This window comes from Lotus japonicus, chromosome 1 (assembly GCF_012489685.1).
Source record: "Lotus japonicus ecotype B-129 chromosome 1, LjGifu_v1.2".
Classification (NCBI taxonomy): Eukaryota; Viridiplantae; Streptophyta; class Magnoliopsida; order Fabales; family Fabaceae; genus Lotus; species Lotus japonicus.
Genome location: NC_080041.1, coordinates 93,712,932 through 93,728,418, shown reverse-complemented (window position 1 = coordinate 93,728,418; position 15,487 = coordinate 93,712,932). Strand labels below are relative to the sequence as shown.

Genomic DNA, 15,487 nt, shown 5'->3' with positions numbered 1-15,487 from the left:
TTCTCTCCAAAGTTTATACTGTTAAACATTTTTCCAGCAAATTAAATATAGTAGTTGCTTGCTTGCTTGTATCGTTCTTGCTACTCACCCGAGGATCAATCACTTGCTTCAGTACCTCATTTCATGATAAAGGAAACCACTAGCTAACTAGAAAAGTTTCACGGGGGCTGGAAACTCCGAATGAGGCAGTATTAGAAGTTTCCTTGGTTTTGGTGACCTCTTGGGTACTGTCCGGGACAGTTCTAAATTCAACTAATAAAAATGTGACACGTGTTATTAGATCTTTAAAGACTAACATTTTACAAAACTAAATTTTAATTCCAATTTTTTTTTTTGAACAAAAAAAGTACAGCTCCATAATCCTGCTGAGAAAGAAACAAAACCCCATGGAGGTAAGACTCTATAAAAAATGCCTCATTAAAACCATACTAGGAAAAACCCCCTTGGATAAAAACCTAGATGGAAAAAGAGTACATAGATTATAGAGACACAGACAAAACCTCCAAGGGGAATTAAAATACAGATTCTGATCCTAATCAATCCTTCAATAGCTAATCCAAACCATCAAGAAACTACAGTTTCGCATTCCTTCCAGCTCCACCGTGTATTCCACCAGCAAATACTTGAAAGCTATCCATTTTAAAAGCACAATATCCTCTGTATAATGGCAATGAATCCCCAGGCAGCACACAAAACGTCAACACATAGAATGCATACACTACATATCCTCCAAGCAAGCAATTGGTTCACTTACCCATTCTGACAAAGCATGATTAAAGTTCCTACTCTTTGATTTGAGCCAAAGCCAAGCTTTTGTTATACTTTGTTCTAAAAATACAATAGATTATGATTTAACCGACTAACATTTAGGCCCCGTTTGGAAGAACTTATTTGAGCTTATCTGATAGCATAAGCTCTTATGCCAGTGTTTGAGAGAGCTTATGCAAAAAGTTTATGGCCTCCCATAAGCTGTTTTGAGCTTATTTTCATAAGCTATTCAGGATAGCTTATGAAAAAAAAGCTTATGCTTATATATAACTTATTTTCAATTTATTTCAATAAAAAATTTAAAATAACTTATGTATAAGCGCTTATGTCATAAGCAGCGCTTATGTCATAAGCGCTTATGACCATAAGCGCTTAATGACCATAAGCGCTTAATTAAGTTGTGTTTCCAAACGAAGCCTTAATCAAATAACAACATTGTTAATCTTCATAAATCTATGTTTTATACTTTGTTCTACAATCTCAAATTATTAAGAAGATGATAGGGATAGAATTAGAGATAGGGAAAGAAGAAGATAGAATCAGAGAAAGAATAGAGAAACAGGGAAAAGAGGGGTTCCATTACAGGATATCAATCACAACATAGCAAATACAAGGACTGACTCTGGTATATATACCCTCTCCCTAAATGATGTGTAACATATCCCTCCCCTTAAAATTTTCCTTGCCCTCAAGGAAACACAAGAAAAAATCCAATCCACAAAATGAACAACTAAACTAAATGCAACAAGAGTACAAGACTCGAAGCAACAATGGAATGGAACATACCTCAAACAATAAAAAATACAGCTGAAAGATAACATGAAAATTGAAATGAAACAAACATAACAAAAAAACAAATGAAACAGCAAGCCCATCTTCTTTCTGATCCATGCATCCAGGCCCATCTCACCCAACTCCAGCAAAGCCCAATTCCCTCTTTGAGCAGCTTAAGCTTGACCCACTCGAATGGAAGAGGGGTTCAGAAGGCACCCACTCTTTTGTGGCCTCTTCCCCTTCACTGTAACAGTGAGTATCGAGCCTTTCACGCTGTCATCTCCCTTTATTTCGCCGCCGTCCTCCGCCGAATCCGGAGGCTTCGCCGGCGGCCGGTGCGCCATGACCAGCAAGCAAGAACCTCCGGCAACGACTACAAAAGCACCGCCACACAAGAACGAATCTGGCGACTTCGCCGGTAGATGGTTGGACAAGATCAGAAGGTAACGATCTCTGACCAAGCAGCAGGGGTCTCCGCCGGGAAGAAACACGTCCGGTGGCTTCCTTGGAGGTCTTCTTCCTCTGTCAATCTCAAAATCCACAATTATTGGTGAAACCACGAACCCTAGATATTTGATTTGCAACATTGCGAATCTGGAATCACCAATTGTAGGAACGACGACTCTGATGAACTCCAATTAGCCACCGCTTTGGGCCGGAATCGCCAAGGAAGACCCGACCTGCAATTTCTGGACAAAGATCGGACGCTATGTTTCTTCATTTTCTTGAATCGCCGGCACCTTCGACGCCGTAACGCCCTCAGCCTCCAGAACGACTTCGAGTTCAGCCTCCCTCACCGTCGTCGCACGCTCCGCCACCGAGAGCACCTCTGCCTCGCGTTCCGCCGCCGGCACGTCCTCCACCGCGATAGTTTCAGCCTCAACCGTCACCGTCGTTGTGAGTTCTGTGCAAAATCGTTCAAACGACGATTCTCGCGCCGCCGCCGCACGCTCTTCCTCGGCGATGCGCACGGCCTCCGCCGCTGCTTTTGCCTCGTATCGCTCATACGCCGCCATGTACCGCTCGTATTCTGCGACGTGTCTCTTGTACGCCGCTGCCGCTTCCAAACGCCGGCGTCTTTCTTCATCTTCTTGCTTGTTCTTCTCGCACATCTGTTCGAATGAAATCCACCACGCTTCCATTTTTTTTCTTTTTGATTTTCTGGTTCAGGTGCACCGGATCGGTGCTCTGATACCAATGATAGGGATAGAATTAGAGATAGGGAAAGAAGAAGATAGAATCAGAGAAAGAATAGAGAAACAGGGGAAAGAGGAGTTCCATTACAGGATATCAATCACAACATAGCAAATACAAGGACTGGTTCTGGTATATATACCCTCTCCCTAAATGATGTGTAACAGAAGAAGCCATAGAGGCAATCTCAAATTATTGAATGAAACAGAAATTCAAAAAAAAAATCTCAAATTATAACTTATGTATTAAACCCAATTTTTTCCCAAAGTAAATAATCCTAAAGGTAAATTAATATTCAAAAGTCACTAAAATTTATGTATTAATTTCTTACGCTATTGGGAATTTATTTTTATTTGACTATAAAATAAATATGCGGGGGATTATTGCATTTTATTTTAATTAACTTCTTATTTATATTAAAATTAAACAACCTTTCTAACATTTTCTCTCTTTACATAAATCTTAATTACCTATTGAATACATTTTTTTAGATTTTAATGTGGATACACCGTAAAACCCCTTTACACAGACATTCAATAGCATTTATGCTTTTTGCCACGTCAGATTATATTTTAATACAATTTTCTTTAATTAAAAAAGTGAAAAAAAGGGGTCACGATGAAAACCAGGGCATATTGCGTTCCGTTTTTCTTGTCTTTGGTGCACCAGTGCTACGTTCCGTTTTGTTTCTGTTCGGCGTCAGATAAAAATTGGATTCAAGAATTTCATTTTGCTGATGGATGTAAAGGACTGAAACATGATTATATAAGGAAGGAAGGATATTAGGTACGAATAATTTGATCTGGAAGCAACTAGATTTTGAATATGTCATTTTTTTCTTTCTTAATTGAATGAATTTGCCTTTGTACTCATGAATAATGACGCTGAACTTGTTGGTTTTATGTCCAGCTTTCATCGTTGCTGACATTACATTTGGGTTCATGTGTCTGAGTTTGAGAGGTTGCTAAATTCGTCCATGAAAAGGAAGCCAACAGTGGTGCACCAGATTGCTTCACGATGGAGGAAACCGTAGACTCATATATACAAAAAATAATGATTAAATTATATACTCATTAAAAATTTATTATAGGTTATATTTTTTAAATGTTTCTCTTGAAAAAATATAATTATTTTTGTCATTGGCTTTTTAGAGACATTTATATATTAATGTTATGCTCTAACCTCTAAGACTATTATTTTTTTATTTTACCAAAACAAGACTATTAGCCTTCCTCTTGCAATAAAATAATATTTTAATTCTTGTACTAATTAATTGTATCCAAGTTTTTTGACAGTAAGTCATTGTATGTCAAAATGGAAAAATAATTGAAGATGTCTTGGACAGGAATTGAACACACTACCTAGAGGTGAAAGAGCACAGGTACCAATTATTGGAACAACACACTTTTCTTGATATGTTACACATTGTTTTATATATAATAATAATTAATTTGTGACCTTTAGGGTCTCAAGGTGGCTCCGCCACTGGCTATTGGATATCTGTGTAAAGGGACTTTACACTGTCAGTGTATCCCCTTTACGTCTAGGAAGTGATTGATGTATCCTGGAGGGTCATTTGCATTTAGTCATATACGTGTTGTAACGAGATACTCTTCAGTCCAGTGCTCTACATGCCTCCGAATCGATAAGTTCTTCTAATGCTTATTTATTTTATAATTACTTCTTGAATATATTTATGATTTTGGTGAGACAATTTCAAAATAGTACTAAATTCAACTAATAAAAGAGAAAAAAGGATGATGCACCTATTGGGAACTTATTTTTATTTGAATTTAAAATAAATATGTAGGGGATTGTTGTATTTGATTTTAATTAACTTTTTAATTATACTAGTTTTATACCCGTGCCTTGCACGGGGGAATTTATTCTCTATTATTTTAAAAAAAAAATTGTTGAACAATTTTTTTAATATTTATTTATTAAATACAGTTATGTTCTTTGTTTTTTCTAAGTTTTTTTAAATAATTTTGGGTGTTATTGTTTTAGTTTAGTGTATAGGTTTATTGTACCGAAAAATGGGCAATTGTTCTGTGGTTGTTTCATATCAATTTGTTTTTTGGTGAATAACACATATATATTACTTTGCACTAAGATTTTCCAAACAGACAACGATTTATTGAAAAATTGACAACCGTGGTAAATATATGAAATATTAAAAATTGTCAAAATGATTCAAATTGACCACCGAGGTCAATATACCCAAAAAAAAATATAAATTCTCAATGCGGATAAAGAAATACAAAGCAAGGTTTAGCACAAAGGATATTTATGCGTAAGCAACATTAAGGGAATGGTACTACATCTTCTCCACCTTGATCTTCTTCATCATATGTGCACTTGTAAATTGGATTTGAATTTTGAAATAATTTGTGGTTCCATGCAAATTTTCAGGACATTAAATGCTGATTTAAACCACTTTCCGAATCTATCTTTCCCTTCGACCATGGAAATAAATTCCTTGTGCACCAAATCAACAATTTCTTTTGGTGGGTGTTCCATGCAGTCGTTCTAGAATTTATTTAAGATAAAATGAAATAAATTAATATATTATGAATTAATTTTTCAACGTAAAAGTGCTTAATTTGAATTGTATATGTTTATCTTTTTCCATTTCATCCAAAATTTCGTTGCTTCTTTTGTTGATCAGATGACAACCATCGCTATAAAAATTTGTCAAAGTTGCAGATCCAGTATTATCAGCAACATGTATCAACAGCTTGTACCTTAGGTAAACATTCATAATTTTTTTTTTGAAAGTAACATTCATAATTAAACTAAATGTAATGTTTATTGAACAAAATAATTTATTTATTCAAAATGGAGTTTACCGTATGGTAGGAGTGATGAGCTTGTTACACTTTGGACAAAAATATAGTGCTCCATCAGAGTATGTTGTTGTGTGACATTTGCAATCATGATAATACCAATCATCTGTGCTCACAATTTTCTCAATCGCAGCATACACAATGAATATTGTGCGCTGTAGTAATGAATATTTGATTTAGAATTTTGTTGTATTAACAACTGTTTGTAATATTAATAATGATAATAAAATATGTATATTTAATACATTTAAATGTACCTACCTAATAACATGTTTTTTTTAAAATATGTATGTATTATGGTAGTATTTGTTGCTATTATTTAGCTAAAATTTTATGTGTGAAAAAAACATTAAATATGTTTACTAATAAAATTTATTTCATAAAAGTAATGGAATTTTGTTCTTAATGTTGTTATCATTTAATAAATATATCAGGAGTTAAATACGCAATTAACTCTACCAATTATATATATTTTTTAAAAAGGGTAATACAGAAGTAATTGTTTTTATAAAATTATTATTAATATATGTATATAAAAACTGTCAAATAGCCGATCTTAAGAATTTTTCCGTTAAATAGGAGAGGAATATAGCATTTTTTAATTGATTAAAATTTAATGTATTTAAAAATCAGTAAAGGTAAAAAAATACGCTTTTTTTTAAGAATGGCAAAAAAATACGTTTTGTTCTATACAAAAGGAAACATGCTCCGGTTTTTTTTTTAAATTTATATTTTATAAATACAGCTAAAATTATTTAAGGACTTAAGTGTGAAAAACATACTGATCTGCACGCAACCAAATTTCCAATGTTTGTGCGTGGAAATAGTTTAAGAAATTCATCTTCTTCAATAACTTTGAAGCTTTGAAGCAGGATATTTATAACTTGAGTAGGGACTGCGTCACATTGAAATAACCTGTAAATAAATATTATTAGTTGGAATTGTCATTAAAAGTTGTTGAAACGATTATTCAATATTTTGCATTGACAAACCTGCCTCTGTAGCACTCCGCTTCATGAATGTTAGGATTGAACATGACTTTTGGTCAGATGTTATTTACATATTAAACCCGTTACTGTTTTATAGAGAAGATTATTTTAGAAATTAGATCAAAATTATAAAATGTACCTTGATGCCTTGTTACTGCTCCCAGTAAAATGATAACAACAACATGTTTGTTATTTTCTCCACTTAGAACTTTATCTAAATTGTTGACAAATTCGCCGTATAACAAACATTTAAATTTTTTCCTGCAAAAATAATAAATTAATCACGCTTAATTTTTTTATCGGTAGGTAATATTCTTTTTTTTTTCTCGGTTTTTTATGATAATAGCTAATAACTTACCCTTCAGATTTGATTTCAATGTCTCTGATATCACTCGCCACTTCGTTCCACTCATATCCTTGATAGTTTCCGACGTGCGTAATTTCCCCCATGACATCTATTTTCATGTTAATGTAAATGCTTGAAATTGATAACCTACGTGAATTTATTTGAATCAATTGATTTACTTACCAACCAAGTATCTCTCATCGATGTCATCGTTAAGAACATTATGCACGTTGTCAAATTTCAGCTCAAGCAAAGGAACCATACTTTCATCATATTTAAATATCATTGTTCTATTCAGCAAGTGTATCTTATATTGGTGTCTTGATGAACTTAAACCTTGGAAGTTATGCCATACGAAAAAATATTCAAAGTTGTATACTAATCCTTCATTGATTCTTTTTTTATGACATTCTGAACTGCTTAGCCAACATTCTGCATGTATTGTTTGACCCTACAAATGGTGAAGGTTCATATCGATGTAAGTTTCTAAAATAAATTAAACGTTATTAGGACAATTAATAAAAAAGTCGGTGTTTTTTGTCATTAACCTTGCGATCCATCAATAACAGATTATAGGTTGATGGTGGATTCCCTTCTCCTTCCACTTCTGTTTTCCACACCTTGATGACTCTCACAACAATTTTCCAGTTTTTTGTTGTAGTATTTATTTGGTCAAGATTACTGACGTGAGGATTCATGATGTAATTTCTTAGAAGAAAATGAAAAAATACTTGTGTTGTAATGGAGGAGACTTTGGTGCTATGATATGAGTAAGGAGATACATATATATAGATGTTCGCTTAAATGATGCTATCCAATCAGCCTATTTTTTGTGGTTTTATTTTTCTTTTTAGAATGTTATCACACGAAATTTATTTTTAGTTATTTTTATTTCTTTATAATTATAAGGAGGAAATTATGGTTTTATCATTAAATTCGAGTATTTACTTTTAAACAATAAATGGCCGTTCGTTTTGCATTAAATTTGGTACCTTTAATTTTAAATACAATGATGAATGTAATGTTATTTTATTTGAAACTGATGAAATATTTGAAATGTTTGACTTAAAATTGAGTGGTAATAAATTTATTTTAATTCATGTGTCTTAAATGTATGCTGCAAAAGACAACAAAACGTGATTGATTTTTTTTATCAATAATTATTATTGAATTAAATGTTGTAAAACGTTTTTTTTTAAATTAAGTCAACGAATTAAATTTTATTAATATTTGAATTTTTTGACTTAGAATTAATTGGTAATAAATTTATTTTAATTCATTTGACTTAAATGTATGCTGTAAAAGGCAGAAAAATGTGATTGATTTTTTTAATAGTAATTATTATTGAATTAAATGTTGTTTAACGTTTTCTTTTTAAATTAAGTCTGCGAATTAAATGTATTAATTTGTTATTTGTTTGACTTTGAATTAATTTGGTAATAAATTTATTTTAACTAATTTGACTTAAATGTATGCTGTAAAAGGCAAAAAAACGTGTTTGATTTTTTAAAAAAAGTACTCCCTCCATTCCAAAACTATTGTAGTTTTAACTTTTTTATATTATTCCAAAACCATTGTTTTTTTACATATCCAAAGCACTTTATATCATTCTCTTCCATTCATGCCCTCATTTAATATTGTTTCTCTCAAGTATCACCTCTTATTTCCACCAATCACAATTCTCACCAATTAGTTGACCAATGATTTACATTCTCTCTCTTTCATATAACTCATTAAATAAGGGTGTTTCAGTTAAATTATAACATCGATTAATGAACTCTTAAACTTTGTGCAAAAACCTTAAACTACAATAGTTTTGGTACGGAGGGAGTAATTATTATTGAATTAAATGTTGTAATACGTTTTATTTTTTAAATTAAGTCAACAAATTAAATGTATTAATTTGTGAATGATTAATAACTTAATTAAATGATGGTAATCATGACATTTAGTATATTTTGTAAATTTACAATAATTAAAATAAATGATGGTAATTAATGTATTTAAACTATTTAAGTAATGGAGAAAAGTATGATTATTTTAGTGAAGAATTCAAGCTATAAACTTGTTTCCCCCATCAAGTAATATATAGTTATGAAGTTTTCCATCCATGGAAATGGGTAAAGAAATATTGATTAGAGCTTTGAAAACACATCTGATAGATTTGAGCTTATGAAGTGTCATCAATCATGGGCCAGTTGTATTTCTTCAAATCAAGTGTTAAACATCAATATTACATTTACATATATTAAATGAACAGTGTCTATATAGTCATACCACCATGATGACGATCTGGACTATGAATTGAATATCCATGTTGAACATCAATATTACATTTACAATGGAGCAAGCCTATGTTTGTTTTAGATGTAAGCTGCTGCAGAGGGAGAAACACGAGTCCAGATGCATGTCTTCTTATAGGAATTTATTTTCTCCCATCAAACCACATTTCTACAATATTCCTGCTTCTAAAACAAATATACCACAAGTTTCATGATCCTGCTGAACCTAAGAGCCTGAATCCTAATACTGTGAAATCTTTCTGAAGCCGCCATGCATTTAGAACCAGAACTGCTGCAGCTTTCTTCTTTGCTAAACATCACCATTTTTTATAATCTATAAATGCCTGGGTCAGCAAGTAAAAAAAAAGTTGCAATGTCCCACTTTAAAAAGAAAGAATATAGAAGAAAAATAGAATACCTGCACTGGAAACCCAAATCATGTCATGGCATCTGCCTGGGGGGTAAGGGTAGCTCACATGGTGAGCTAAGGGAATGAAGGGATTTGCAGGGTGAAGGGCCAGGGTTCGAATCCTGGTGAAGGAACTAATTTACTAACAATTAACAACTAACATTGGCCTAAAAAAAATGTCATGGCATCTGCCTGTTTTCTAGTCAACCAAGCATATAAACCATCTTTTAAGATAAGTTCCCTGTGACTTTCATTCTGCGATGATAGAAGTTAATGACAATTATGTTTCAGGTCACGCAAAGAAAGGATAATGAAAAAGAAAAAAGAAAACCATATCATTCAACAAATGAAATCCAAACAGTTTCAGGAATGCATTGGATGTTAAAGAAGCAATACTGTACTCATAAAGTTCTATGAGGGCAATATGAACTGAGTTTTATCTCCACATTAACTATTACTGTATACATGGTCCTATCAAATGCCATATTCATCATGACCGAGCCGGAATCAAATTCAGTAAAAAAAAAAAAAAGAATTAACACACAACATGTATAGCCTTTTTTTTGGCATCATAACTGAATAAATTCCATTTGAGGAAGAAATTAACTTAAAATCAACTAACCAAGTATTGGTTAATACATAGTTTTCAGCAGTTTTTTTATTTCATTATTCCATTTACTTGAGAGACAAAGCACATGAAAGGCTTTCTCCGTCCAACTTTGTTGAATTGAGAATGGCAGAATGATTAAGCATCATCTGCATCACTTCCACCAATATTTGCTTCATGGCTGATCCAATAATTTCTTCCATCAGGACTTGACATTTTGTACCTGTTCAAAATAGAACTCATCTAAACCACCACATACTTATGGCTCAAGATGATTTCACTTTGAATTATATTAACATTTTTTTCAACCTTCAGTATTAGCCCAACATGTGTGTGAAAATTTGCAAGAAACGTGGACAGAGAAATGAGAAAAAAAGAAAGAAATGAGAATTGTTAGAGAAGCATTAGCCCAACATGTGTGTGAACTTTTACATTGTTAATGAAACAAAAAAAAAAGTGGGGCTCATGTATGAAAGATAATAAACCTCAAGAAAGAATACTGATTAGAATATTTGAGGTATTCAAAATATAATAGAAAAATATACCAACCTCAACAACATGACCTCTATCCATCACCACAATCCCGTCAGCTACTTGTATGGTAGAAAGCCTGTAAAATCAGTTCACACATTTCAAAACTAAAAAATTATGAATTGGAATACCACTAATTAACACTGACAAGTGACAACTAAAGTATCACCCGTGTGCAATGACTATGACACTTCTCCTTGATGCAGAATCACATCTAACAGATCGAAGAACACCCTACATATAATGGAAATTGAAGTTTTCTTAATATTTCTCCACACACTTTAACACTTAGTGTGTGTAATTTCCATCTGGCTTCGAGTAGTTTCCAGAAGCAGACCTTCACATTATGTTCACTTTTAGCATCCAATGCACTCGTGGCTTCATCAAGGATCAATATTTTTGGGTCTTTAAGAATGTCTCTAGCAACAGCTAGCTATCTCAAATGCTAATAATAATATGCTTTTCAAATTGCAGTTTGAAGAAGATGGAGAGTGTTGAAGATTTGGTCAAAACTACTTCTTATTATAGTAGAAGGCTCTAGCAATTCAAGATGTATGGGTTGGCAAGATTGGCCAATTATAACAAATATGGCAGAGCAATAATAACAATAACACAGGTAGGTGTTAATTGAAGTGGGAATCAATGAAAGAATTTTTGTAAACAATCCAAAGTGATATATGAGGCAACTAATCAAATAATCAATTCAGCAGCTTATCAGCAAACTAATCAATCACCTAAAAATATTTGAAAAACGAAAAAACTAAATACAGCTTGAAGATACCTGAGATGGCAATGAGGGCATAATGTCAGCCAAGGTGAAGATATGGAAGACCTAGCCGCTTGTGAGATGAAAATTAGGGAACAAACGCACCTGAGAGACATCCAGAGGGAGAACCACTAATTGCCTCCGTCCTCACCTGCTACGACCTGTTCAAAGATACAATACTTCATGGTAAGAAAAATCAAACATTACACTATCACCAGTAAATAACATACCAAAATAGTAAAACAAAGAAACAATTGAATAATCAACTCAGACAAACACTAAATTAAGAAACCTCCACTGGTTGAAGAAACCCCCAATCTGTCAAATTCAGGCTCTGTCTCCAATCCCTATAGCTTTGCCCTCGAAAAGATGAGGATTGAGGAGAGGAGGGTTGGAAGGAAAAATGGCAAGAAACAATATCGCTTGGATGTCATTGATCCGTGACTCGGTTAGGAGATGGTTGATCTGAGTAGGCGGAGCCATGAGACCGTCGTTTCAACCGGAGAGGGCCTGCAATGCCGCTGCGTTGATCGAAAGAAGGGACAGTCTGAATGGATGATGAGAAGGATGAAGAAGCGGAGAGAACGATGACGGTAGAAGACGAAATGGAGAGGACGATGATGGAGCAAGCTTTCGTGTGGGTTTGAGTCCTGGTATCGCAATATTGTCCTTCTTCGAGGGGGAAATTTCAAAGGTGCAGGGCGCAGACCGAGAAGAGGTCATTCACGGAACGGAGAAGCGGAGATGGCAGTCAGGGGCGGCGGCCTGAGAGAAGGACGATTGCGGAAGGGAGGGACGGGTCGGTGAGGAAAAACTGGAAGATATGGATTGAGGGTTGAAACGCAGAGAAGGAGAAAAGATGAGAGATGGGAGAAACGCGTTTTGATAATAGTAATTGACATTAAAGAGAGATGAGTGTAGGTTAAGAAGAAAGGTGTAGGATAATAGGAATGAAGGAATGCATGCCATGTAGGATTTTTTCTTATATCAACCAATCAGGAGGTGCCATGCAGGCGATGACTGGACTGAGATCTTTTCCTGAATGTATATACTATGGATGGATGACTTACCTTAACTGCAAACTTCACTCCTTAATATAAGGGGTCATTATGTTTTTTAAATTAATTTCTGAAAAAAGTCAAAGAAACATAACAGTCAAATCACTGATTAATAGAATCAATTTTTGAAATTGCAAAAGACATATTTGGAAATACATTCAGTAACCAAAAAAGAAATACATTCAACATAATGGTAAGAAAGCAGCTAGTGAACATTCAAAAAATTAAGTATATCTTAACTATATAGCAATTGAAATTCCAAGTGGAGTGTAGACTGACAATTGAACTACCCAACAAATTGATAAAACTTATATCTGTAGCATTTTCAGTTTCAAACACATCCCAATGGAGGATTTTTAGAAACCTAGAGTGAACATTACCTAAAGCAGAACAAAGACAAAAAAGAAAAGAAAAGGTATATTATGCATTACCTAAAGAGATGACTGCAACCAAAACAATTGTTTTTTTGTAGATAAGCATTAGTCTTATAGAGCCATAAACTAAAAATCAAGTACTTCTGCTTATTGTTTTAAACAAAACCATTTAGACTATCAGTTTTGGGACTTGAGAGGGAAGAATTAACAGGGGAAGTTTCATACACAAGTGCAGAATTTACCTTGATTTGTCATGTAAACTGCAACATTGAATTCTGTAGCTATCTTTATCAATCAAGAAAGCATTTGTGCCAGTTTTGGCTGCAATGGTTATTTTTCATATCAGCAAAAAATGACATAGAGAAGGGAAAATGTTGATGTAAAGGAATTTAAATGACCGATTCATATACCTGGCGCTGCAAGCTCTCCTCTTCCTGAAAAGTCCACCCTATACAAAGCAACCACTGAATCTACAATCTGCCATAAGTCAATTCTGTTAACTCTCCATATCCCATAATATTGCAATTGAAGATAACTCTGTTCAATGTCAGTAACATCACACCGGTTCTTCAGACATTTTAGCAACTAATCCAAGGAGGAGGTTGTACTGATGCTCATAAGTGTAGGCACGAGCATAGATAATCTTGCAGTCACAAATAGATGATGGTGAGCAGTCAGCACAAAATTGAATGATTTTTGCCAAATGATTTACTGATACTGTTTAGACATATCACCATGGTTGATATAGCTACACTGTAATGTAGAAAATATCTTAACTGATAAGTTGGTGGTGTTGTATGATGTTCAGAACAGTAAGAATATCTGCTCATTATATATTTATCATATTAAACATGAAAGATGTACATGATAATTTTGGTTTTTAATTATCCCTCTAAGAAACTTGAGACTCTTAACATGAAAGACTCTTAATTATCAAACATGTTACTCACCTGCCTTCTTTATCAATAGCCCAAAAGCAACTTGCTGCAATTTTTGATATCACTTAAGGCATAATGGTGAAAATAAAATTCGGGGGAATCCTCAAGCTTATGTCTGATGTCAAGATAGAGAGATTGGTTAAATCATAAACATAAATATGGCTGAAATAGTATAAGGGGAATCTAGTCCATAACTATATAGCAATTGAAATTCAAAGTGTAGTGTGGTCTGGCAATTGAAGTACAAAACAGAGCATATAAAACTTATCATCTGCGGTTTCAAACACATCCTAATGGAGGCTCTAAAATAATTTGCTAGTAGTGGTACTCAGAATTAGATCGTAGTGGATTTCTGTATGAATCATTTGTATATGTTGTAAACTATAAGCAATACGTTGGGGCTCAGGAGTAAATTCATGCAGTAGTAAACTATAATCAATATCAACTCTCAATTAGATCCAGGAGTAAATTCATTCAACAAGAAAGAGCAGGAAGTATAATACTGCAAAGCCAAGGAAAAAAAAAGGAACAAAATCTCGAAAGGAAGAAACGCAGTATATGATTCATACAGAATTACAGTAAGAGAACGCACGGGTCATATCCTGCAAAGCCAAGGAAAAAAAAGGAACAAAATCTCCCTGAAATAACAAAACAGATATGAAACAAAGTCTGAGGTTGTGAGGAATTTATTAACTAAGAGAATCAGGATTTGATATAAACATCAAACCACAAATTTATCAAAATCAAAATACAGGCACTAAAGCATACATCAATTAAAGCCCTGAATACCTGCGGTGTCGCCGTCGTGGCGTTGAGAGGAATGAAGCTGGGAGGGGCGATTTACACAGAGTCGAAGTCATCAATTCTATGCCACCCATAAACATCTAAGTTACACAGATTCGAAACAGGAACCGAGAGGGGAAGAGAGATGCGATTCAAGGGGAATTGGAAGGGGCCATGAGAGATTCGATTGAAGGGAAAGAGAGGAAGGGAGCGATGAGAGAAAAATATCTGATTCGAAACAGGAACCGAAAGGGGAAGAGAGATGCGATTGAAGGGGAATTTGAAGGGCTATGAAATGCGATTAATACAGATCGGAAGAGATGATCTTGAAGGTTGAAACGGCAAAGGATGTAAAACGCGTTTAGAATCAATGTGATTAAGGAGAGATGAGTGAAGGATAAGGAGAAAGGTGTAGGATAAGAAGAATGAAGGATTGAGTGCCACGTAGGATTTTTCCTGATATTAACCAATCAGTAGATGCCAAGTAAGCGATGACTGTGCTGAGATCTTTTCCTAAATGTATATACTATGGATTAAAATCAAACAATTATTTACACATTTTCTCTCTTCATATTAATCTTAATTACCTATTGAATATATACATTTTCTAATTTACCTTGCTTTTTGACCGGGTATTAAGTATGTTATTTTCTTCGTAATATTGATTCTTATTCTTTTGCACTAAGTTGCATGCACGTCAAAGTTTAATGAACGTTAACTACGTTGTTTTTCTTTTTCCTTATGGTGATGAAAGTTAAACATTGGAAACAGTGACCCGACCAATATTTTTTTCTTTTTCTTTTCCCTTAATAAAATCGTGAA

General features: G+C 33.8%; 1 long non-coding RNA gene across 14 annotated transcripts; it reads right to left on the bottom strand.

The window, feature by feature from the left end:
• Positions 1 to 9,095: 9,095 nt before the first annotated feature.
• Positions 9,096 to 15,066, bottom strand: LOC130727939 (uncharacterized). 14 transcript variants are annotated; one of them, XR_009015493.1, is made up of 7 exons: positions 14,672 to 15,059; positions 13,895 to 14,520; positions 13,355 to 13,587; positions 13,187 to 13,265; positions 10,916 to 11,673; positions 10,765 to 10,825; positions 9,096 to 10,438 (listed from the first exon to the last, which is right to left on the bottom strand). It is a non-coding gene; the product is annotated as an uncharacterized LOC130727939 (long non-coding RNA). The 14 variants fall into 14 exon arrangements; XR_009015489.1 differs by having other exon boundaries at positions 11,528 to 11,673; XR_009015494.1 differs by having other exon boundaries at positions 9,096 to 11,673; positions 13,355 to 13,421; positions 13,507 to 13,697; positions 14,672 to 15,066.
• Positions 15,067 to 15,487: the final 421 nt, after the last annotated feature.